The sequence below is a fragment of the Castor canadensis genome, chromosome 2, assembly GCF_047511655.1.
Source record: "Castor canadensis chromosome 2, mCasCan1.hap1v2, whole genome shotgun sequence".
Taxonomy (NCBI): Eukaryota; Metazoa; Chordata; class Mammalia; order Rodentia; family Castoridae; genus Castor; species Castor canadensis.
The window spans coordinates 3,580,416-3,606,911 of NC_133387.1; the positions used below are offsets into that span (position 1 = coordinate 3,580,416).

General features: G+C 45.1%; 1 protein-coding gene across 6 annotated transcripts in view; it reads right to left on the reverse strand.

Moving 5' to 3' along the window:
- Nucleotides 1–26,496, reverse strand: part of Dpp6 (dipeptidyl peptidase like 6) — a 945,197-nt gene that overhangs the window by 261,930 nt on the left and 656,771 nt on the right. The window lies entirely within an intron of this gene.

Below are 26,496 nucleotides of genomic sequence, written 5' to 3' on the forward strand. Positions count from 1 at the left end.
CAGATGTTAACAGACAAGATTGGCCTGTAAGTTGCCTCTGATTTTGGTGAGCAAGCTTTTCATTGTATTGACAGAAGTCTAAACAAATGACAGTTACCAAATCTGCTGTTTGTTCTTAACTATTTTCTATTGATGGGGCTGTGTCTCTCCAAAAGGAGACCTCACCCCAGGATTTGACAGGTGATTTTATTCAGAGGCAAAGATTTCACAGAGGAGATCAGGTTAACATGAGCTCACAGGGTCACCCTGGTCCATATGGCTGATATCCTTACAGAGGAGGAAGATTCATTCGAACCAAGAGACAGACACATGCAGAGAACACCATGTAGAAACAATGGTGGAGGTGAGAGTGACACAGCTATGTGCCAAGGAACATCAAGGCGTTCCATCTACCACCAGGGGCTGGAGAAGAGGCTGGGACAGGTCCTTCTTCACAGCCCCAGAAGAAGAGTGCATGCCAACATCTGCACTTCTGACTTCAGCCTCCAAAGATGTGAGATGATACAATTTTGCTACTTAAGACACTGAATGTTCCATGTTGCTATGACAGCCTGGGCAAAGCAACACACCACTCAGATAGTAACCCACTGAACCTGGAGGTCATGCTTCTGTTCCCACCATCTCTCTTTCTCTCTGTCTTTCTCTTCCATCTCCCAAACTTTCTCTATTCGTGTGTCTCTTTCTTGTTGCAAGGAAAGGGCCAAAAAAAGAAACAAGCAAGGCTGTGTTCTGATAATGTAGCTGGGGGGAAGGGATGGCATAGCAGAGATAAAACTTAAAGAATCTAAATGTGAAGAAGGTCAGGTAGCACTGGGAGTGAATTAGCCAATAGAGTTACATGCAACCATATATAGGTTAACCTTGCTTTTTGCTTCTGTTACCTGCTTGCAAGGGTATATAATGGCGAGACCCTTTATTCTCGGGGCTCAGCCTTTGGCTGTGAGTCCGCTGAGCCGCTGCTGGCATGCTAATAAATATTGCTTCCTAAAAAGCCTTGGTGTCCTGCTTCCCCACTTGAGTATATCATAACATTTCTGGAGGCTCGTCCGGGATTCGGAGGCAGTGTTTTCACTCCCTCACTCATTGGGAGAGCATCCTGCCAGTGGACCTGTGGATCCGACAGAGGGGGGACTCCTTTGATTACAGGTTGGAGGGATCCTGCTGTATGTCATGAGCCAATTGTTAATGTCAACAATCTGGGATGTGATCCCTTATCAACATCTCGGCCATGATTCTTGGCCACTATGTTTCCTGACTCCACACTTAGTCCCCACAAATATTTACCTGTGCTCTCTGGTGATTTTTGTCAGGGTTTTGACTACTGAGGTAACTGAGTCATAACTAAATAAAAGTTCATTTAAAAGTTGGTTTATGTAAAATTTTCTAGATGACCTCATAATTATGGTTAAACAACTGTTGTCTTGGGTGATTCTGATGCAGTCGGTACCCTATATGTGTCTGTGACTGGGCTGTTTGGGGTCACTGACACTGTTCTCACCCCCTAACTGATGAGAAAAATCTAAGGTTTTACTTCAAGAGCAACAACTAAACTAATATGTATATATAACCTCAATAGAGCTGTGATGCTGTTACTGGTTCCTGTATATTTAATATATTTATGTTTTTGAAGTATATCAAGTCTTCCAAAATACAAAATTTAGATGAACATAGTAAAAAAAGTTAATGGTACTGATATACTGTTGTGTTAGTTGCTAAATTGTCCATCAACTTTTTAACCATGGCTCTTTTAAGTTTTTGTCATTATAGTTCTGATCCTTCTGGGGCATTTACAATCAAGTCCATAAATAATGTCTTTAATAAGTTCTTATGTGTCAACCAGGTTAGCTTTTTAGACATCTGCTTTTGTTGGATTTTGTTTTGTATTGTCCTTGTCTAGAAGCCCACTGCCTATAGAGCCACTCCTTCTAAGACTCTTTGTTGCTTAAATTTGGCCAAAAGGGTCTAGTTGGCCCTGATTCCCACCTGATCTGCTCATTACTTCCCCCTCCCACCCCCACCCCCAATTTGGGACCAAAACCAAACAAAAATCCAGGAAAAAAAAATCCTCATGATGAGAAAAAATAACCAATTGAGAAAGATCTTCATACCACCCTGAACGTGTCTAATCTCATCTGGTCTCAGAAACTAAACAGGGTCGGGCCTGGTTAGTACTTGGGAGAAAGATCTTCAGAAGAGACTGCCCAGAGACAAGCAGTTTGGAGACAAGGGGGGAATGCCATCAAAGTTCCAGTGGAGTCACTGGTGCCAGACCTCTCAAAAATTACCAAGGCCAAGAGGACTGAGGAAATGCTTCTTATACATGTGTGGCCATCTGGCATTAAAGCCCTTCCAGACACAAACTCTTATTTTTTAGATAGAGACAAAAATGACTGTTTTTACTGGCTCTAAACATGTCCTTTGATACTTAAAGGTGGTGTTTTAAACTTTTTTAAACAATGCATTTTCTTAAACATATATACTGATAATATATTGTTGCCATGGTAATTCTACTCAGTTAAAAAAAATACACAAAAAACCAGGAGATACTGTCTGGATAAAAAAATGAAATGTCCACCCACTAAAACCCCATTGGAGGGGCCCTTTTGTTGTTATCTTGTCTACTCCCACTGCAGTTAAAGTAGCAGAAATTGCTCCCTGAATCCACCACAGCCAAGTAAAGCCAGCCTCTCTCGAGTGGGAGAGCATCCCTGACCCAGTCTCACCATGCAACATCACCCTCTGGAATGCCTGTGCTCTTCCTCCGCAGGACCCTGCTTCCCAGGAAACAACAGGGGACAACAAACAATGGGACAAAAACCCTGCTCTATTCATACCAGAAGCTGGAGCTTGAGGAAGCTCAAACATGGGATGTACCCCTGCTCTCCTCTACACACTTGGACTCTTACCTTTTGGGTTGGCCCTTGCAAGGTTTCCCCTATGTACTGAATGTGGTAAGAGAGCCATTGTTGGGACCTCTGCATGCCATACTTTGTATCGTGCACTCACCAATAGGTCGGGTGTTACATCAGCTCGTATACACCCAGGTCTGCGAGGTTGTTGGTAAGGGATACTGGAAGTCCCAGAGTAAGAAAAACAATGCAGGCTACATTTGTAATAAAAATGGTGGTGACGTGTCTTGTCTTGGAAGCACGTTTGATGTTACCCTGCCTGGTTTCCATGGTATTGTGATCATTACAGAGGCCACTAAAGAGAGAAAAACAGCCATCCATGTAATGATGCTATGGAAATACAAACCCCTAAATCGAGATGTTGCTCTTTGACCCTAGCTGGGCCCGAGCATCAAAGGGGGGAATAATGTAACAGGGAGGAGGGCCAAAAAAAAAAAAAAAAAGAAACAAGCAAGTCTGTGTTCTGATAATGTAGCTAGGGGGAGGGGATGGCATAGCAGGGAGATAAAACTTAAAGAATCTAATCGTGAAGAAGGTCATGCAGCACTGGGGGGTGAAATAGCCAATCGAGTGACATGCAACCATATATGGGTTAAACCTTGTTTGTGCTTCTGTAACCTGCTTGCAAGGGTATAGAAGGTGAGACTCCTTTGTTCTCAGGGCTCAGCCTTTGGCTGTGAGTCCGCTGAGCCACTGCTGGCATGCTAATAAATATTGCTTCCTGAAAATCCTTAGTGTCCCATTTCCCCACTTGAGTATCCCACAACACTCTCACTGTGCCCAAGTCACACCAGCTTGCAATGCCTGGGACAGGCCCCAAGCTTGCAGCCCCATGACCTCCCTGAATGTTCAGACCACCAAGCAGTACCAGGCTGCTTCTTCACCACTTCCAGAATTCAGTGACCGTGAGACAGCACACTGGAATAATCATCTTATGTGGACACTAGCCAATTGTAAGCCGGTAACTTTGCCAATTCTTCATGCCCTTCGCTCTACCTCCTTATTTGCAAATTTCCTAAAAGAAACCAAATGAAGTAGTACAGACAATTCCTTGTGTGTCTGAGGAAGTGTATTGTATCTCCTGTACATCAGATGCACTTATTGACCAGGAGCTGGAAGAATTTGCCTCATTTGTGTAGTTGTGAGGGTCCCCAGTGGTGTGGTTATACCTGGAGCTCTTTAGAAGACTGAATTTTTCCAGTGGTATGGTCTCTTCCACACTCCCTCCAATTGGAGAATCCCAGTCTCATCTCCATGTGAGGGGAGCAAATAACAGAAGTGACTTTGTCTTAGCATCCTTAAAAGTAAACATCTAAAGAGATGAGAGATGGCTCCCAGAAAAGTAAAACAGCAAATGTCTCACCAAGAGCAAAAAGTAGCTCTAAAGTGTAAATGGTGAGCCCCAAGGCCAGGACGAGCTGGCCAGACCCTCCTGGAATGTCCAGTTCAGTAAGGATGGGAGCAGCCAGGTGGATGGAGTCAGCAAGAAGTCAACTAGCACCCAATCACCAACGTAGTTTCAAGGCAAAAAAGGTGGGCCTCAGCCAGGCAGAGCCCTGTGTCACTCCCAGACTTCAGCTATGCTACAGCTTAGCTTTTCTCACTAAGCCCAGCACATGAAAGGAGCTTTGCTATCCTTTCAGCAAGCTTTGTGCTTCCTTTATTCTTAACTCTGGGTTTGGCATCTTCAATCATCAACTTGGCCAGGACACAATCAGTTTCACCCAACACACCTGGATTCTCCTTTCCTCTTAACCCATGATGCTCTCTGCTCCAAGGTCCAGCTTGACCTTTCTTTCTCAAAGTTTCCTCCATATGAGCAGCATCCTGCCAGTCTGACTCTTGCTATCCACTTCCTAAACACCTTCATATTCAGTGGATATAAAGACATCGTGGATGTCTCTTAAGGTTTTCTCAAAATCGTGTTTGAGTTTTGTCATGATTGACAGCAGTGGGGGTAGCTAGGCGCTGAGGCGCAGGTGACCAGCCTGCCTCTTGGTCCTGCACAGGGGCAGGGATAGCTTGCCCTTCTCTCCTCTGTGCACCAGTCTCAGCGCTCAGGAAGTAGGAGGTGTGTGCTGAAGCGAGCTAGAAAAATGGAAATGTTTTACCTCAATGGTTTTTGTAATCCAGGTCAAATACCCTTTTCCTTTTCATGACTAAAATGAATACCTGATCACAGAAAATGCAAGTACCATTCTGTGCTAAATCAGATAAGTTTTTTTCTTTTTTGGTTAGGAACAAAGAAGAATGCTTGCAAGTGCACATTCCCTCAGCTATCAGAGCCCATGAGGCCAGACACATTAAGGGGAAGTGCAGGCAGTGCCTTTGCAAGTACAGCTGGTCCTGCCTCTGCCCCCACAGAACCAGTGGAGGGAAGATGGGTGCCTTTGCACTTGGCATAGCCTGGGAGTGGGGCTACAGGTGTTTGAGTCAGTAAACAGAGACTGACAGAGAACCTTTAGTCAGCATAACTACTGTGCTTACATTTGTGACAAATCACATACAGTTTAAGATCCTAGAGCGGAGGGTCTTCAATCATGATCTAACTTGCTCACTTTGTAGGTGGCAAAGTAGAATTGAGCTCCCATAACATTTTGAAGGTCAGGACAGAAAGTTGCAAGCAGCGGGTACTGGCACTCGTGTTCCTGGCTTAGAGCCCAGGCCCTCTGTACAGTGCTGCTGGGTTTGGGAATCCTACAACAGAAGTACAAGGAGAAACGGTTAGGTAGTGTGCAGGCAAAGGAAAGGGCCGGTGGGATGTTAGAAAGAAGGGGGAGGAGAGGAAAGCAGACAGGGTGGAGAAAGCAACAAAGAGGTGAGCAGAGTGACATGACGCCCTCAGTCCTTAATGGTTTTAGTAATATTCCTAATTGCACAGCTGTTTCTCAATCCATCAAGGCCAAATAAAAACTTAACATTGATAATTTAATTGGGGTTAAAAACACAAAGTCAATCAAAGTAAAAGCTATGCCCTTATACACATATCCTGCCCCCATCCTGGGCCTGAGAGGCCTGTCTGCACAGTCCACAGGGCTCAGGTCTCTATGCACATGGCAGGGCAGAGGTCCAGGCAGGGTCTTGTTTGGTTATGGTCAGATCCACCTTGTCCAACTGCATTGATTGAAAATTGACTTATTGATTGATAGCTTACTATAAGTTCAGTGCAGTGAAGGTGCTCTGGGGGAAGGGATAGCAAAGACAGTAAGGCATTTCACTTCAGGCACTTAAAGCTGGGCATCAGATATGCACAGTAAGGAAGTTAAATAAAGATGCAAGAGTGCATCTGACTAAATGTCAAAGAACCAGAGAGCGCCAAAGGCTGTAGAAATTCAGTGTCACAAACAGCATCTGGCCATAGGTGACCTGGAGGGAAAGGACAATTATTGCTACTTGCTATGGTTTGAATATGGCTAGCCCCTTTGAAACTCACTCAGGTTGAAATTTAATCCCTATTAGAAGGTATTAAGAGGTGGATCAAGTGGGGCTTTTAAGAGGTGATTAGAACTCTGCTGTATGACTGGATTAAGTCATTTACACTATTAATGAGTTGATGAGTCAAGGGGTTATCTCCAGAGTGGGAATGCTACAAATCCAGTTTGGCAAGGTCTCTCACATGTCCCTTGTTGTTCACCAAATGACACCCTGTACCACCACAGGATCCACCAGCAAGAAGAAGGCATCACCAGATGCAGCCCTTTGACCTCGGACCAGAACCTAAAGCCAAAATAAACCTCTTTTATTTATAACTTACCCAGTCTATGGTATTGCATTATCAGCAATGGGAAAATGCGAGCAGAGTGATGAAAAATGAGTGATTTCCTTCCTTCCTTCTTTCTTTCCTTCCTTCCTTCCCTTCTTCCTTTCTCCCTCCCTCCCTCCATTCCTCTCTCACTCCCTCCTTCATTACTTACTTATCTTACATAATGGGTGAGAAACTGAGGATATAGCACATGGACAAGATATATTCCCCATCTTCAAGAAGCCTGAGTGTAACAGGGATGGTTTTGGAAACTGCATTGGTGCACAGCATCCTAACAATGGTGACTTCTGTGGATGATTTCACAACAAGCACACATTCATCCATCACCATGTGGCCGTCCTTCCTGGTGCATGGTTTTTCCATCCATGAGGTTCACCTAGACTAGGGAACCCATAGGAATAACATGACATGTGGAGGAAGCCCCTACCATTTAAAGAAGGACAGCAATGCATTGGCAGGTAGGGGAATTCATCATTTCTGCTCCTCTCCAGGTGCCCGGATCTGTGGCACTGTTTCTTGTTGAGATCCTCATAGCTCTTCAGCCTCTGTGTATGTGGGCTGCTTCAAGACTGCAGACCACTTGCATCATATAATTAGGATGTTATTGACTATTAAATCATTCTCAAAGGCTCTATGATGACAATCTATCTATCTATCTATCTATCTGTCCGTCTGTCTCTGCAGTATATGATAGAGCTGTGAACAATGCTGCCCATTCCACAGGCTGAATCATTTGTGTGCACGACTTGGGTTCAGGATTAAATGGCAGGGGTTTTATGTTCTGCCTAAGTTTCATCCACGCCTAGTACAGAGCTGCCCACGTGGAAGGTCTGGCTTCCTGTGAACCTAGTCCCTGGTGCAACATGGAGCTTCCTTTCTCCAGAGTTTCCTAAGGATGAGCTTACAGGCAGCAGCTCATTCTTCTAGGCACACAACCCATCTTTTCCCCTTATTTAAGCAGACATCAGTAGACTTTTTAAAAAAAATGTGCACATCCTAAGCTTCTGAATACATAGCTTGCTAGGATTGACAACCACTGGTCCAAGAGTTAAGTGACAACGATTCATAATTTGAACAGTACAGTGACTGAGCATAATCTAAATTTGGCTGTAAAAGCCATGTACTTGACATTCAATGATACATAGAAAAGGAAACCTGTGACCCTAGGAAGGTAGCTTTCATGTACCCGCTATTATTAACAATGCAAAATGCATCATTATTCAGCCAAGCAGTGTGCACTCTTCTCTCCTCCTGCTGGGTAAATCAGAACCTAGCTGGCCTGGAGCCATTCATCTCTGATTCTTGCAGAGTACGGTAAGCTACGTCTGTGCCTGATTTAAATACAGCTTTGGCACAGGGATACTGATGGATATGCATCCAGTAACAGCTGTCAGGTGCCCTCGTGGTGCATACTGCCCTGCTGACAATACATTACACAATTAGTGAGGACACTGGGAAGCTAATTACCTGTGTGGCTCCTCCCACTGCAGCTCCTTCCTGGTGCAGGCCTGCACTTCTGATCCCATGTCATTCACTCACCTGGATACAGGTGGATGGGTTAGACAGGTGTGTCTCAGCTCTTATTCCAGCACTCTTTGGTCAGCCCATTGATGGGTGTTGATTGGATCTACATGGCTTCTTCCAGAAGGGACTGTGAAGGTTCCCCTCCCATTGCTCATTGTTGAAATTGTGTTTAGGGTAGTCTGTGGGTGACGAGGGATGAAGATGGACTGGGGAAGGTGACATGACCCTATCACTGTGTGTGTGTGTTTTAAAGATGAAGCACTCAAATATCATTTGGGTTTAGAGTATCACACACTGTATCCACCTCACCATCTTCTGATGGGTAGCATTCACCCCAGTGCCTGGGCCAGACATTGCTGTCCCTCTACTCCAGAGCCCCACACCTCACTCCCACCTCCTTCCATCTCCACTTCCATGTCATCTCTTAGAAAGGTATTCCTGCTTTGCTCTCTCTTCCCCATTACTTTGTTTTCCTATAGAGCACACATTCCCATCTGACATATCACAAACATGGCCAACATGGCCATTTATGGCAGGATTCCAGATCCCTGAGAGCTGGGACTCTGTTCTGTTTACTGCGGTATCCCCTGTGCCCCTATTGCATCCAGTACATGTCAGGGTGGGACAAGACATTGTGCTAACAGGGACTGGGAGGAAGCAACAGGCTAACACTTCAGGTTTTCACTATGTTATTTTTATAAAATGCTTTCAACCCATATTTCCTTCTGCTTCTTCTTCCATCTCCCCTCCCCACAAGTCAAGAAGGAGTTTTTTAAGTGAGAGTGGACATGGTACCTGTACTGGCTCAACATCCCCAGCACTGGTGTCTAGACAGCATGCAGTCACCATTGACTGGGCTCCCCTAGAGGCAGAAAACCAGATCCTGTCATCAGGTCTATGAGCTTTCTGCAGGTGGGGCCAGGCACCTGGTAGAGGATGGGGAACCTGGCACCTGCCATCCTGCAGGAGTCCAGATATGTCTCTGCTCCCCACAGATCTGCAGTGCCCACTGACTGTCTGCAATTTTAAAGAACATTGTCTGTACCAGCAGAGAGCTCAGGCTGGGACTCAGGGCACCCAACCCCTCTTCCATCCTCTCCACTCCCCTGAACCCCAGACTCACCTTGTGACCTTGGACACTCAAGGCTAGCCCACCATTCTTTAAATTCTCTGTTTCCAGACTCAGGCTGTTTGGGATCCGTCCATGGTAGGACAGCCTTTTTCCCTAAAGATGCACACCCAGAGCCTGCAGACAGCTGTGGCCAACTCTGTTGGATCTGGGCCTGATGAGGCTGTTATATTTAGATGGTAGAAATGCTACTGAAACAGTGAATCTATTCATCAGGACAGCTTCACTCCCACTATGCAGCAGGGTAGTCACTGCTGTTCGTGGATCTGAGGAGCTGTTGACCTTTTGTCCCCACCTCTCCTTCCTGAATTCTAACTTTTTCTCTTTCTTGCTAAAGAGAGGCCACCAGGAAGTAATGGCAGTCAGTCAGAGGCTACCAAGGCATAATGGCAGTCATTGCTCCTTTAATCATAATCTTTGTCCCCAACATAATTATCTCTGATGTCCTCAGCACCATAAGTGGCAGAATTGTCATCGCTGTCCTCGTTGGTGTTGTTTTTTCTTCATTTTTGTCATTACCGTCATCTCCATGATCACCACCATTGCCACCATTTTCATGAGTCACCATGATCAGGGCTAAATCATGACTCAAGCCACTTTAGCCTAACTCTCTAGCAGTAGCTTCTTTTCTAAGCCAAAGACCTGCAATTTAAAACCACACTTGGAGCAAGTGCAAGTGAGCCAGAGGGGACAGTGGCTGCCCTTCGCTTCCTCTGCATTGGCCTCTGCTCCCCTCCCCAGTCCTCACATCACTGCTGCTGACAGCAGGGGCCAAGCAGCTCAAAGAACGGCTTGTTTCCTTCTCTGCCATATTCCAGGACCCAGTGTGCACCACCTCACACTTCCTGGTTGCCCGATTCCAGTGCTATCATGAGGGATGACCCTGGTATGGCCATCGTCCGCCCTCATTCTGGTCTGAGACACAGTGGCATTTAGTAAGCATATATAAACAGATTGGATTTTTTGACTTGAGTAAAACTCGATGCCTGTCTTATTAGTAAACAAAAGTATATTTGCTCCTATTATTTGGAAGGCTGAGATATGGAGGATCAAGGTTTGAGGCCAGCCCAAGCCAAAAAGTTCACAAGACCCCATCTCAATGAAAAAAGCTGGGTGTGGTGGTACATGCCTGTCATCCCAGTGATGGCAGGAAGTTTAAAATAGGATTGTGGTTCAGGCTTGCCTGGGCAAAAAGCGAGACCCTATCTCCAAAAAAAAAACATAGCAAACAGGACTGGATAGTGTAACCCTGAGTTCAAAACCAGTACTGCCAAAAAAAAAAAAAAAAGGTGTATTTTCTAAGTGTAGTTTTTCCATTTTAAATGTGGACATACATGGAGCATACCTTTTGTTTAGATTAAGTTTGAATGTTGTGATACTGATAGCAAATGATATTCAAGCTTGTATGAGAACTAAGAGCACAAAAGACAAGCTTCAGAAAAGAGAAGATCAGGCCAGATGTAGTTGCACACAATTGTAATCCCAGTTGCTCAGGAGGCAAACACAGGAGAATCGAGGCCAGTCTGGGCAAAGGTCAGTGAGACAAGAGCAAGCTGGGCAAAAGTTAGAAGGACCCTATCTCAAAAACAAGCTGGGCATAGTGGTGCACACCTGTGGTTGCCGCCACTCGGGAGGCAGACTTAGGAGGATTTAAGGCCAGCCCGGGAAAATTAACAAGAGACCCTACTCGAGAGACAAACAAAAGCAAAAGGACCGGGCCGTGGTTCAAGTGTTAGAGAGCCTGCTCAGTAAGCTCAAGGCTCTGGGTTCAATCCTCAGTACCTTACTGCCAAGGGAAAACACAAAGAAAAGATAAGGGTGTCATTTTTGGTCAGTGAAAATAGGTTTGGGTGTATGTGGTAGTTTGACTTCATTCCACCCCATACATTTCTTGGAATATAAAGTTTGGAGACACTCCAGTGAGAGATAAGGACCATTTTGCCAAACAAGTGACAATCCTAGCTGCTATTACAGGGTGAGCAGATGGCCTTCTACATCTTATTTTAATAAGCCAATAACACTCAAGGGCAAAAGGGTCATGATTTCCCCAATCACGTTGGGAGGGTCTGGGAAACATGACACCCTGGGCCTCCCCTGCCCCACCCACATGAGAAGGCAAGAGAAGTAAATCAGGACAATGCACTTAGTCATTCACTAATTTGCTCAACTAATGACTTCAATTATTAATTCAGATACCGCACAAGGTCAGCCCAGGGTGACCCTGCTGCCAGGGAGTCTTGGGGATGTGCTCCAGGACACATGCTTAACTGCAAAAAGAAAGACTATGGATGCCAGCAGGAGAGCTGTCCACAGTACTTGAAGGTTGTCAAGCCATAACAGTGGGAAGAACTTAACTGGCGCTGTTCTAGAACTGTGCCTCCTATAGGGTAGCCACTGGCTGCATGTGGCTGCGTAATTTTAAATTAATTACAACCGAATGAAATTGTAAAGCAAGTCCTTCAGTCACATCAGCCACTTTCCAAGCGCTCAATAGCTACATGGGATGGCATTCCCATCCCCAACAAAGCAGCTGTAGGACCAGTTCATCTTTTAGAAAATTCAGTAGATGAGAACTTTTAAAAAGCAGACATAAGTTGGTTAAAGGAGAACTGTATAAAGCCAAACTGTTCAGCTTCAGGACAGGGTAGAAGATGAAGGACTGTGTGTTCCCAGCACTGAGTGATGAGACCCAAAAGAGATCTCTTCCAGAGAGGTGGTGCTGGACAATGACTTGGACACCTGCCAATTTCTTGTCAGTCTCCAAAGTCTGCTTCTAGGAGTCATAGATTATGTTAAAATCGGCATGCAGAAAAGTATACCTTCCTGCCAAGAAAGGTAAAATGAGTTTCTCTTGAAGACTTAGAGTGCATTCAATCAACAATCCTAACAAGCCAGAGAAATGCTGGGACGGATCAGAACTATTAAATGAGATTCCAAACAAGACCAAAAGCTGGTAGGAATGTCCCACCGAACCTAACCTCTCCACTACTCAGCAAAATAACAAATATATTTAAACAGAAGACAAAAAAAAAAAAAATCCAACAAACCCAAGGAGAGCATACTCTGGTGATAGCTAAGAGAAAGATGCAGATAAAGTGATCCATCTGGACAGATTTTGGTGTCCAGATTCTGTTTTTGTTGATAAATCACTTAGAGAATCCAATGATCCATCACGGTTTAATAAGCCTCTGCTTGTTGCTGGAGGAAGCATTTATCTCCAGGATGCTGGGTAACTGTGTACATCAGGTTCACATGCAATAAGTGCAAGGGACATTTACTACCTTCAGTCACGAAGGGAAAAACCAGAAGATTGTTTTACAATTACAATTAAATTTTGATTTTAATTTATAAAACCATTTCTTAGGACACATAAATGATGAATTCAGTGAACCCCTGGGTGTTTGGTTTCAAGGTAATAGCCTGCTCTTTTATGTTGAGTTTATGCTCTTTTATTTTAGTTGGGCATTATTAGGACTTTGTGAGTCTGAAATAGATAGGGAAGTATAACCGGATGGAGCCCTAGAACAAGGCAGCCATGAGCTGAGAAAGAAGGCAGGAAGTCAGTAACAACAAACCCAGGAAAAGGGTTAGTCCCACTGTAAGAGCTGGGGGAATGTTATTTGGAGGGCACTGGAGACCTCAGGTGAATAGGATCTCCTGAAGGCAGACATCTGGAGCTAGCCCCGCAGCCACTCCAGGACTCATGAAGGAATTGAGGAGAACTGGTCCCCTTGCTGTGACTAGGAGCTAAAATATTCACGGGGATCCATTGCCAGCCTCTCCTAAAGTAGGCCATTCTAACCAGCGAAGTGTTCCTCCCTCCTCAGGCGTTACACTGCGCAGTTTCACTGGGCTCCGCCAGCTCTGAATACCTGTCCTAGCACAGACACTGGAAGGCCTTGCTCTATGGTTCTCTGACCTTCGATCTGCCTGCAAGGGCCCTCTACTATCATCTGGCAAATAGATGCATCTGGAAAAACCTAATGATCAAAGCCTTCCAAAGCTGGTCAAGGCTGACCAGCTCTGCTGCTGGCTGCAGCTGTACCTGTGCAAAGCCGGGAGCCCTTGGCCACCATGCCGGATGAACCCTGCCTCTTCCCTCCTCTGTCTCAACTCTCAGAACCAGTTTCTCATGGAGCACCTGATACAGATCTGCACTGTACGTGACAAGCAGGCAATCTTGTGTCAGGCCTGTCAGCTGCAGAGACATGTCCATCCAAGAAAGAGAAAAGAGAGATTATGATGTCACGGAGAAAGTGGCCCTGGGTGAAAAGTCTACAGTCTTGACTTTACTGTTAATGAGTCACATGGCTTTGGAGGCATTGAGTTCAACTTTCTGGATTTCGCTTTCCTCAACTCTGCAGTGTGAAATGGGCTGGATCTCTCTAGAAAGGGTCATATTGCCTATATGGTTCTTTGATGCTATTTTGCTAAGGTATTGAGAAGTAAAAACCAATGTGCTCTCTAGATCAAATGCAAACTGGGTCGGTAATCACAGGCATGATGGCTCAGATGAAGGAGACTTGTGCTCAGAATGATTCTTGGGAATTGCCACCCAGAATGGCCCATGGGGAGGCACAGGAAAAGTCAGATGGGAAGTGGCAGCTGGTCCAGGCAAAAAGCAATGAGAGAGCAGGGTAGGGCAAAGCAGGTGGAAATGAAGAGGAAGGTATGGGTTCCAAACATGGGGCCAAATCACCCACTTTGATTCAGGAACAAGGCAGCCACAGGGTGCATAGGTCAGACTAGGTCAGTGAGTTGATGGTCCATGAGTTATATTCCAAGTTACAGAGGCTACGAGATGCATGGTGATACTTGGGTGATAATTAAAGTGCCACTCTGGTCATCAGAGCTAAGATCTTCAACCATGCCCAATCCCTTCCATGAGGGAGAAAGGCCTAGTTCAGCAGGAATTTCCAGGACTGTTTCCTTTTTTTCCTTTTCTTGTTCCTTTGGTGTTCATTCTTTTGTTTATTTAACAACTATTTGTTGACCATTTATTAGGTGCAAAGAAAAACAGGAGCTGCTTCTGCTCTTGACCTCACTGTTTGGTGGTGAAGATCGCACAGGCAGTGAACTTGATGCTTGGGCTTCTGGGGAAGCATTGCTCATGAAGGAGTAAAATTCCAACATTGAAGAGATGAGAGGAAAGGATTCCAGGAGGACCCAGTCTGAGCAAAATATGGGAGACGTGATCCTCTGGGCAGCACTCACACAGCAAGGCTAACTTTTCTGGTATAAGGAGTCTAGAGGATATGGGTGAGAGCATCAGATGCCATTTGTGGCCTGGGTTCTGTATCTTGCTCTGCTGTCTCCCGCCAGGTGGCCCTGTCCTTGTGTGCATCTCCACATGCTGGACATCACAGCATGGAAGACAAGACTGTGGGGGTGTGAGGGGCCAAGACTTTGCCCTTCCCAAGCTAAAGCAGCCCTCCAGAAAACGTTCCCCTGACATCAAGGAGGACAGGACCATGGCATGTGACTCCCACAGCCACAAAACTGGGACAATGAGTGTGCTGCAGGAGAGAGGAAGTGATGTGAGCTGAGGCCCACAGCCAGGAAGTGCCATCTGAGAAAGGTCCCACAGATACCATGGCCCATGTTCCACAGGGCCTTTCACCCCGACACTCTGCACTGCCCCCACCCAGAGACCACCCAGTAGTCTAAGCCAGCAGCATGGAGACCAAACCCCAAACCCGTCAGCCTCCTTAAGCTATGTTCTTGCCAACTTAAACTCCAGTATCTCCCACACTGTCCCAGGTGGAAGATGCATTCTGTCTCCTTCCTGCCCTAAACCTCTGTGCCCACCCCACTGCTGGGTCTATGCTTGCTGAAGCCTCTCCCGTCTCTTTTCTCCTCTAGTGACAGAAATCTTCAGTGACGCAAACATTGAGTCCCGGGGGCCCGGCCTCCAGCCTCCCATGGTATTTGGAGGCGCTGTGCCCCAGCTCAGTCCTCCTTGCATATCTTCCTGGTTCTTAGAGTGACTTCTCTGTTTTATCAAGGGTGGGAATGCTGCCACTGAACAGAAGGGACTCAGAAAATAAAGACTTGTTGGGTTTTTGACATTGAAGGTAAGAACGCAGTAACTGAATGTTCTGCAGTTTAATGTCATATTGCATACGTCTCACCAAAACAGAGGATAAGTTCTTAGAAAGAGCATAGTAAATCCAACTGTGAAACCATCAAAATGCTAAGGCAACTAAGATATTCACAGTACTTGGGTGTGAACAAGCCTCTCACTTTGAAGCTGGTCTCAGAAGGTTACATATCATTTAAATGACAGTCTAGAAAAGGCCAAACTACAGGGACAAAAATGAGATCAGTGGCTGCCAGAGGTGGGAGGGCACTTGCCTGTGAGGACAGCTCAAGGGGATTTTCAGGAGTGACGGGGCTGTTTGGGACTCTGATTCATGGTTTGGGGTAGACAAATCCATTCAGGTCTTAAAAGTCATAGAACTGCACACCAAAAAAGAAAAATCCTATAAGCATTAAAACAGAAATTCAATTTTGTAACATGGCATAAAAACAAGCTTCTCAATTAAAATCAAGGGAGACTTTTAGGATAAATTGATGGATATTGTAAAGACAGTCCACTATAGTGGCTTTTCTGCAGGCACTCTGCATTGAGTACTTGTGAAGGTCAGCTTCATGCTCAATTCTTACTTTCCTAGAGCTCCCTGGGTTTCACTTCAAGGTTTTCTTTTCCCTCATTGGTTCCAGAATGACATTTCAACCTCTGGGAAAATGCTGGAACCTGCCAGCCTGTCTCTTCCTTCCTGCCTGCCCCCTCCTTCCTTCCTGCCCTGCTCCTCCCTGTCACTCTGGGACTCACCCTCCCCCCCTTCAGGATCCTAATGAGTGTCACTTAAGTCTCTTACTTGGCCTCTAAGAGCACCCTGTGGGCTGTGAGGTTGTCAAGACAATGGGTTAACTTGGGGCAGGGGTTAGCAAGTGGAACTGACAATTGTGATATTGTGTACAGTACTGGCTGGTTTCACCAACTCTGAGTTCCTCATCTACAAAACCATTTAATGAGGGCTGGATATTGATGAGCTCCATTTGTGAATTCTAGTACCTTCACTTTTGTTCATTCTAATGTTAAGAAAATAAAAGATTTCTCTTCTTTGATAATTGACCATGTCTGGTAGCTGACATGGCAGCTGAAAATAACTCAGAGCTCCCAAAATTCTGAGTAGGCAGCCTGGGTGCAGAGCTGGAATACAGAATGATACCTAACCATTGTTCTGCTCCTCCTACTTCAAAGAATCACTAGTTCCTGATATCTAATCCCTTAATTACACAGCAGATTGCAGCACTGTTCGAAAAGTTATGGTGCAAACTCCTCTCCATCTCCCACCTTCAGAGAGAAACTACTGAAAAACTCCCATTGCACCACAGGCACACATGTACACGCACACACGGGAACCCTGCAGGCAAACCCTGTGGCGCCTGTCAAATTGCAACCCTGTCTAGTGGAGGTGAGACACTGAGAGGCCTCCAGCGACACCCGACTTAAGGACTGTTTAAGCAACTCATTATCTGGGCTCATTAATTTCCACAGATTCAAAACCTATAGCTATGGACTTGGCCCAAAACCCACCACAGCAGCTACACTAGTGAAACTTGCCAAGCTACACCATTCCCACATGCTGTCACACGCAGCCTGCCCGAATAACATGGAGGTGCAATCACTCATTCTCAGCTGTTTGCGATAATAAACACTCTGAATAAAGCAACCCAGCGAGTGAGAACTCAGTGCTTGCCAAAATTATGTACTTCCAAGGCGGTGTCATACAATGCACAGGGGTTTCCATTGTTATAAGTTTTGCTTATTTTATTTTTAATTTTTGTCGGTATTGGGATTTGAACTGAGGGCCTTAGGCTTGCTAGGCAGGTGCTCTACCACTTGAGCCACACTCCAAGCCCAAGCAGAGGGGTTTTAGATGACCCAGATTCCTTACTGTGGAATACACTAAAGAAAAAGCAGGAACTCAATAAAGTTTGAAAATTACATTCTGAAACAGCTATCTGCTATGATAGAAATAATAATTTTAGCTGCCCGAATTAAGTCAAAAGCATGCCCTGACCATTTCTATAATAGCAGGCTGTCTAGCTTTCCTTGGGATCAAGATGGTGACACAGTGCTGTATCATTGGTAACACTGCAGAGGGCATCTTAATTTAACATTCTGTTAGATCATTTTCTTAACAGGAGTTGCAGCCAAAAAGTCACAACTGGAGTTGGTCCTGACTCACACAATGATTAATCCTTACAGTTTTCAGTAGTTTAAAAATGTTCTGGCCAAAGTAGGGATAGTGGGCCACACTGAAAGTCTCAAAGTCCTAATCGTTTGTTAGAAGGCCACAGCAGCCTGGTCACACTTACCAGCCCCGAGTCCCTGTGTGTAATTGCTCCAGCAAATGTACGCACAATAGTAGACTGCTAAATTGGAACTGAAGAACAAATCTTTCAGAAAGAATTTTGAGTCATTTTTTTCCCCCTCACTATATTGCCATGATGGCCATTTTTTAAAGCAATTTAGTGTGCTCTGGGGAATCTCTCCCTGTGTCACTCAGTAAGGTAAGCCCGCTTCTCTCCATTTGCATTTCATTTCTTTTATTACCAATTATACAGACTTCACTGCTTAATTTAGATCACTCAGAACCCCTCCATGAGCTAGTGGTCTTTAAGAATTATTATTATTATCATTATTACATTGTCACTGCCAAGCTGGGGCCGCCAAAGCAGCCACTGTCTGTCTCCAAGCTGTCTTCAGAGACTTGGCATCCACTCATGTGACCCAATCTTTCACCAACCCTTGCTTTGCAAACACCTGCCCTTGGATTAGCAGCTGCTAGTATCTCCACCCTCTTCTGGGAATGTTTTCCACATCTAGCTCCTGCCCGTATGGAAGTCTGGTCCCCAAGAGGTCACCCTGCCCCTCTCCAGTGGATGCTTTTTGTGTTTGCATTTGGAATATGGAGTGGGGGGGAGTCCTTCCCCCTCCTCTGCCTATGGACCCTAGGGTCTTGAGTCATCACCCCCTCTCTCCTACAGCACAGTGAGTATCCTTCAGGCCACCTCTACACCATCAGCTCCTTGAGTCCCTCTTTCATCTTTCCACCGTTGCATTGTGACGATGATCACCAGGTCCACCAGTGTCCAGGAGCCATCTCACACTTACTTTCTGACAACATGTCCTTCTGCCTCCTTTGCTCAAGTTTCCCTACTCTCAGATGTCTGACCACTGATGACCACTAATCCATTGACTACCATTCTCCACCCATGGCCCCTCCTGGCTTCCCCTCCCCTGTGACCAGGTGAGTTTCCATGGTCTGAGGTGATAAATACATTTAACTCCTGTCTTACCAGCCAAATTCTCAGCCCAGATAATACCACACATGGCATCCATGAAGAGAGGTAGGCATCTTGACACTTTAAGGCAGGTGCTGGGCAGACTGGTTAGCTTGCTCCTTTCGGACCCAGCCTCCATGTGGGAAGCTGGCTTCCCTGCTTCCAGAGACCAGTGTCCCCCTCTTTCTCTTCACTCCATCATTCCTCAACCTCAGCCACTCCCTCAACCCCTCTCTCAACAGGTGAGCTCATCCCAAAATTATTGGGAAAAATACGTGACTTCAGGCACACAGTGAAGAGATCACAGTGGAGACCAGCCAGTACAGGGCCCCAAGAGCAGCAGGGACAAGCAGGAGGTGACATGAGGAAGCAGCTGGTGTAGAGCAGTGGGGGTTGGTGGTTGGGGGTTAGCACTCCACAGATCACAGACCTGGCTGTCACCTATGACAGGCTTGTGTCATGAGTTGTCAGGACTCTTCTGCCCTTGGCTACATCAAAACATATTTTGAAGCAATCCATGAAACAAATACATATCTCAAGTACCTGAGGAGCTACATTCACAGGTACTTGATCCTTAACGTTTTTTTGGCATCACTGGAGTTTGAACTCTGTGTCTCACACTTGCTAGGCAGGCACTCTGCCACTTGAGCCATTCAGCTAGCCCGGTCCTTAACCATTTTGACCCATGAAATATTTCAGGCAAATAAAATCCTCTATTTCTCCCTGAGGAGCAAAAACACATGCAGAATTATCTTGATGTCTGCACACTGTTGAAGAAAGAACTATTGTTTGAGTTATATTTTTCTTATACTGATACTATGCTTTGAAATTGAACTCCAAAACCTGAGTAAAAATACTCATAAAAACAGACAATGAAACAAGAAAAAAATCCTGTGTTGTTTTTTGAACAAATTTTGTATTAAAACACTGACACAACAAAAAACTCCAAAACCCTATAATTTCAAAAATAGACAGTACATGCTCAACAGACATGGGTGAGCTTTGAGAGAGAACAGGAGGAAATCCTGTTCTGCAAACCAGGTCCCTGATAGGACCACAAGTCCACATCAGTGGTCTCACATTCCTTAGACGTTAGCTGGGCTGTTCAGTAGTTTTCTAAGAATTTGGGCTTATTATTTGATTTTCTTGATGGTTAGCTACGAGCTATGTGAAAACACACATTTCAAAAATTTAATGATGATTTTCAAAAACCTAACAGCAGAGTCATAGCTAAGTAGGCCTTAATAACTACACAGAAAATTAATCAGAGTGCTTACAAGGCAATTGAAAAGTTGTTCTTAAAATTGGCACTGAGACCTAGAAGTAAATGACTGAGCACAGATTGGGTATGGTACACTTCCACAAGGCATCCAGGACACTTTCTGGCTCTGTAGGCCATTTATCTTCTTAACACAAGAGGGAGAATTACGGAAAGCTAGTTTCAACCCCTTCCATCGCAGCAGCTGCTGAGCAGAAGCAGGAGCAGCCACTGAGGCTGTAGATTTGCCAAAGAAGCAGCTCTTCCGAGATCGCCTTTGCAGGAAGTGCAGATGGAGGAGAAATGCCTGCAAATCTGGTACCAGTGCTGATCCTGGAAATGTGCGAGCAATTGGTCCAGCAGGAACCACGTGCCTCAGCTGCTTCCTAGAGTCAGCCCAGAAAAGGCTCCTGTGTACAATGCAGGAAAAGTAGCCAGTAGACAGGAATTAAGAAATACATTCTCTAGCGACTCCCAGCAGATTTTATCTACTCTAATGACGAAGGGTAGTGAACAGCAGAGCCGCGGGAAAGCAAGTCCATCAAGGATTGTGTGAATTGATTTGTGATATGGTTATAATGCAATGCATAAACGTGGATTCGGGATTGACAGCTAGCTCTCAGATTATGTTTGCAAAGTCTTAAGTTACCTTTAAAATGAACTCATATATACACAGACAGGAGCATGGAAGAATGGAATTCAGACAGTCTCACATCAGCAAATGTGCCTGATCATGGCTGGGTATTTTTCAAGCTTTTCATCAATTATGAATTTCACAGTCTCTCATTTGGCAAAATAGCTACATGAACTCGTGCTGAAAAAAGTAGAAATTCATCAAATGTGAAAATTGCTTCAACTTTCTGCAATGCTTAGCTCAGTTTAAGCAGGCTTCTCTCAGAACTGAGCAGGATGAAGCTGCAAAGTGGAATGAAGGACCTAGAAGCCAGACACACCCTCTGCCCTCTGAGGAGGAAGCTGCACCTGCCCTCACACCTCTCTCCTTTGAGACAGAAGAGCTGCTGAAGGTGGCCAAAGGTGAGGGGTCCTTCACGCTACTATTCTGTCATCTGCATCTGTTATCCACCTTGGAGAAAAACAGAGATGACAGAATGTCTCTGATTTGGCTAAAAACCAACATAGGAAATATTGTAAGTGCTGGAGACTCAGAAAAGCGCCACTTCCTTTCTCCCCAGGAAGGACAAATGCCTGAGGCCATTCAAGACCACACATCAATTTCTGGAGCTTCAATGCCAATGACCACAGGCAGGGTGCGCTGGAGGTGGCCAGAGAGAAATAACACTTGACAGCAATGACACCTGGTATGAATCCCAACATGTCTCTGGAGACCACCATCTGTACTTAGAATAAGAAGACATTTGATTACGTCCCTCAACCAGTGTCATCACCATTAATATGCAAACCACAGGAGACAAGAAGGACATAACAATATTTCTTCAGAGACTTTCCTTTTTATACAAAGCTGACGAAACCTTTAAGAAATGAGCTAGCAAACCAAAGGAAGTGTGTCTATGTAAGTTTATTGTTAAGTGTTGAGATTTTAGAAGTAATTAGACCTCTAAAAATAAGTTGTCCACTTGGGTTGCTAAAAGAAGCAAGATCACAGTGCACTCTGCGGATGGATGTAGCATCTTTGTTCTAAGCTGGGAAATCTAAGAACAGTGAGATCAAAGTAGGGAATCACTATATATCAAGATCTGGGTTAGACCCAGGCGGGTCAGTGAGCATCCATCCTGGTTTTCATGATACCCTTGAGTTGATAATAAATAACTCATTATCTCCATTTCTCTGAACAAAACAACTGATGTCCTCGGGCCCCAGGTCATCCAAGCTCATAGAAGAGTGATGAAAATCTGGTTTCCTAACTCCAAACCCAGGCTCACTCAAGACCAGGCTGTACTCACACCTCCTGGTTCTCTAACTTCTTAGAACTTTGGGGCCTCGTGAGAAAGGAGCTTGTTAGGCTCTCTGAGCAGATGCAGAGGGCAGTGGGTACTGTGAGAACAGGAGGGCCTGGCTTCCTTGAATGGGATTCTAATGGGGGGAGGCAGCCTTCGAAATGGCTTCAGGAGCCCCCCCCTAGGGTCTCTTGCCTTGTGTGGTCTCCTCCCCTTGTGTCAGGCTGCACCTAGTGACTGGTTTCTAACCAATGCAATGTGATCAGATGAGGGATGTCACATCTGACATTAGGTCATAAAAACAGATGCCCTTGGCTGGCACTTCTCACTTGTGGCTTTAATGGAAAAGCTGCGATGTTTTAGGCTGTCCTGTGGGGAGGCTCCTGTGACAAGGTACCAAGGACACTCCCTGGCCAAGAGCTACAAGACCCCACAGCTCTCAGGGAACTGAGTCCTGAAAACAACCACACAACGGAGCTTGGGGGAGACTCTTCCCCACTTGACCCTCCAGAGGACCACAGCCTAGACGATGACGACATTTGGTGGCAGCCTCATAAAAGACAGATCCCGAGTCAACAGGTCCAGCTCACTTGAGTCCCAGTGTCTGCCCTGCAGAAACTACGAGAAAAGGGATGCTGTTTGCTTTAGCCACTGAGTGTTGGGGTGATTTGCTATGTAGCATCATTGACATGCATCAACCCATTCTCTTAACCACTGAGTTAAGTTAAAAAGCCAGTATATATACATATACATATATATATATATATATATTTTTTTTTTTTTGGTGGTACTGGGGTTTGAACTCAAGGCTTCATGTTACAAGACAGGTGCTCTACCGCTTGAGTCACACGTCTTTTTGCTCTGTTTAGGAGATAGGGTTTTGCTTTTGTGCCCAGGCTGGCCTGGACTGCAGCTGTCCTATTTTAAGCTTCCTGCTGTCACTGGGATGACAGGTGCGTGTCATCACACCTAGCTATTGGTTGAGATAGCGACAACTCTTTTCCTGAGCTGACCTTGAACCATGATCCTCCTGATTTTAGCTAGGATTACAGGTGTGAGCCACCCGTGCCTGCTTCTGACTGGGCTTTTATTTACATCAGGTTTTGATAAAATGTTATTTGTACAGAATGATGTTGCACTGGCTACAGGAACAGTCACTCCCAGTAACTTCCTTACCCATAACAGTCAAATTCTTCAGTTTCCAGTGGCTTTTTCAGAAAAAAATCTCTAAGGAAGAATGTTTTCCAGATATAATTTCTCTTTCCCCTTTGAAAGTCACAAGATACATGCATATTTTAAATGAGCTAAAATATCTCCTTTAAAATTCTGTTTTCCTCCTTGTTTGAGTTTTGGAATCTTTCCATATTTGTCAAATATGAGGTAAAGGAGAGTAACAGAGGGGGTTGAACTGACCAAAGCACAGACACATGGAGAATCCCCTCTGAACACTGACCTTTGACTTAAAAAGGAAGGACAGGACTGTAAAATAGGTCCTGTGAGGTGGTGGGTACTTGTGAGAGGGGAAGGTGAATGCAGGGGACAAAGGAGGGCAAAGATGGTTGGTATACTTTATATACGCCTATGAAATAGAACAATGAAGCCTTTTGTAATCTTTTTAAGTAGGGGGGAAGGGGGAAGTTGAGGCATGGTGGGGTAATCCCGATCGATGTACAATGTGAGCACATTCAGAATGTCATAATGAACCCCCTGTACAACTAGTATATGCTAATAAAAATGCTTTGAGGGAAAAAATAAGATGGTGGAAATAAACACATTTTGCACCCTAGAAGGCCAGTACCACATAAATAAAAACATGACATTATTTATTATTCCCACATCCCAGGCATGCTATTTATGGACCCACAGATAACCTTACACCTGGAAAAATAGAAAACTACTCGGGCTTACTCTTTGTCAAAGCTACTAAATAACTGATTTTAAAAAATAACTTTTATAAAGGACACTCTTAAAGCTGTCAAAAAAACATAGGGCTGCCATAGTTAAACTTAGATGATTTACAAGTGTTCAAGGACGTCAGCAGAGTTTTAGGATGAGCAATACTAGAAGAGTTTAGTAGAAGTAGCATGTTAATTTGCCCAATCCCACATTTCTAGAACAAGCATGGAATGTGGCTACGGTCTGTCATAGGTGAGTTCTCTTCCTTTCATTACATACTTTATTTATTTGATGGATTTTCAAGAACTTGGCATGTACCTTGATCTGACCCTAAGAGTTTCAGCCAGATGATGGTCCCACAAACATTTGTTTGGCACCAAAGGAATATGGATGCCCTGTGCTAGGACCTGAGGAGTGGGGCAGACAGGTAGAAAGACTGGTCCTTCTCTTTGGGTAGCTGACAAAAGTAAACATGGGTAAATGAAACTTACATATGTCAAGCTGCTGGGAACAATATCACATTGCAACTATTCTGAACAAATGAAAGGAAGAGGTAGGCCTGGCATCTCCTCAAGATCCTCCCCACAGTTGTGTCCACTTTCCTTAATTTACCTCCCCCTGTCCCCCAGCTCTCTCACTCCATGCTGTGTGGGCAGCTATTACCTGTGTCCACTCTAGCACTACAGGGCTCCTCACCCATTTCCACCGGCCTCAGCCCATGCTGTGGACAAAGCCTCCCACCTGGCCCTGGACTCACACTCAGAGCCTCCCTGTGCTCACTTGGATGCAACACAAAGAGAGAGTTCTGTATGTGGGGAGTTGCACTCACTGGACCACTCTTCACCCATGGAAGACAGAAGCAAGGGAGAAATGGCCTCCTTTCTTGTCCCCCAATCAGAAATACTGAGATAAGTTGCATAAGATTCAAGAGAAGGACAAAAAGGGGCCTGGCATAAGTTGGTCCTGATGGCGACCACTCCAGTACTGCCCCCTGTGTTAGCATCCTCTGGGATGTGAAAGGCCTGGGATGGACATATCAGCTTGGACTGCCATATCATCCAGGCACAAGAAAGGCCAGATCACCTGAAGATAAGGTGAGGCCAGGAAGAGACTAAAGGACACAGAAGGGGCACCCCAATACTTAGAGGACTGTGGTAAGGCCCCTCTCCTTCTAGCAGCACAATGAGACTCTGTCTTTTCCTCCCAGCTATCTGGTCTCCTTTTTCATACTCTCTGCATGGGGGATCCTTTTGTCTTCCTAATCTTTAGTATCTGTTGGAGTTCCTCAAGATGGTCTGTACCTTCCTTTGTTTTCATGCATTTCACAGATTTCTCCCTGCAGGTGACTTTGTTCACACTCATGACTCCATTTTCCTTTTAAGATAATCACCCTTTAGATTTTACCCATGTTGGGTGTTCTGTTTGACATCCACACCCACTTTTCTAGTCTCTTACTTGTAATTGCTTGTTCAATGTTCAAGTCACCTGAAACACAAGTCCAAAGCCTAGCCCATGATTAACTCAAGATACCTCCTTCCTCTGCTAGCCTTAAATCCAATGGGAGGCCTCCTTCCTTTCTCAGACACTCTGGATTTATTATCTATCTTACTTGCCTTGCACATGCCTGCCTCCGGAGGCTAAGGAACAGAATCCTTGCTGCATAAACATGGATGCATTAATCACTCAGTACAACAAAATTGTTTAGTGTTACTTTATCCAGATCAGAAGTATCAGGTTCTATAGATTTTTCTCATTTCAGCTCTTTAATCATTTTTATAGTTCTCTAAATCCATCCCAAATTTCCTATATTTTCCTTTGACTGACAAAACAAACCCAACCTGGTCTTACTCCAAATGTCAACAAATACTGCTGAGTGGGAAAGGGTTGTGTCAGGCATCCTAATTTCCATGGTTTCACGTGGTAAAGATCACATGCAGAAGAATGTCCACTGGCTTTGATGGCATCCCAGAGGCCCTTTCAAAAGGAGAACTGGGTGGGAATCGGTGTGTCCCATCACAGAACCACGTGCACAAACCACAGAATCACACCTGTGAGGGCTCCTCTCCAAAGGAGCAGTCGTGAGGACCTCCTGCCATTCTGAGGACAGGGCAGGACAGTGTGTTAAAGGCTTCTGGGAGCAGATGCTCTGTGCTCATACAGCACTGAATCCTGCTGTTGTAAATGATTCTCTAGGAAGATGACCTGAACCTTTCCATATTTCACTCTCTCAGGTGTCAGCTGTGCTCCTGGGACAGAATGTCTGGGGTCCTTCAAATATCTGTGGAGGATTTCTTTCCCTCAGGGATGGAGATGTAGCTTTGGGAGTTTCCAGGACCCATGGACATCATAACCAGGACCTCAAAGTTAAATAGGCCAGTTTAGGGCTGAGTATGGGAAATGCAGCCCCAAGTTTGCCAACTGTTCCCAATCACACACACACACACACACACATGCATGCCCAGTTGTTTCAAAGAATTTAGATTGAGAAAATGAAAACTTTTAGATAATAGACATTCAAGGAAATTGAAAAACTGAACATAGAGTTTAATAAGTCTACATTTGAGCCTAATTACTTGGAAGCTGAGATCAGGAGGACTGTGGTTTGACATCAGCCCAGACAAATAATTCATGAGACCCCACCCCCGCTTCTCCAAAATAACCAGAGCAAAATGGGCTGGAGGTCTGTCTCTAATGGCAGAGTGCCTGCTTTGCAAGTACAAAGTCCTGAGTTCAAACCCAGTCCC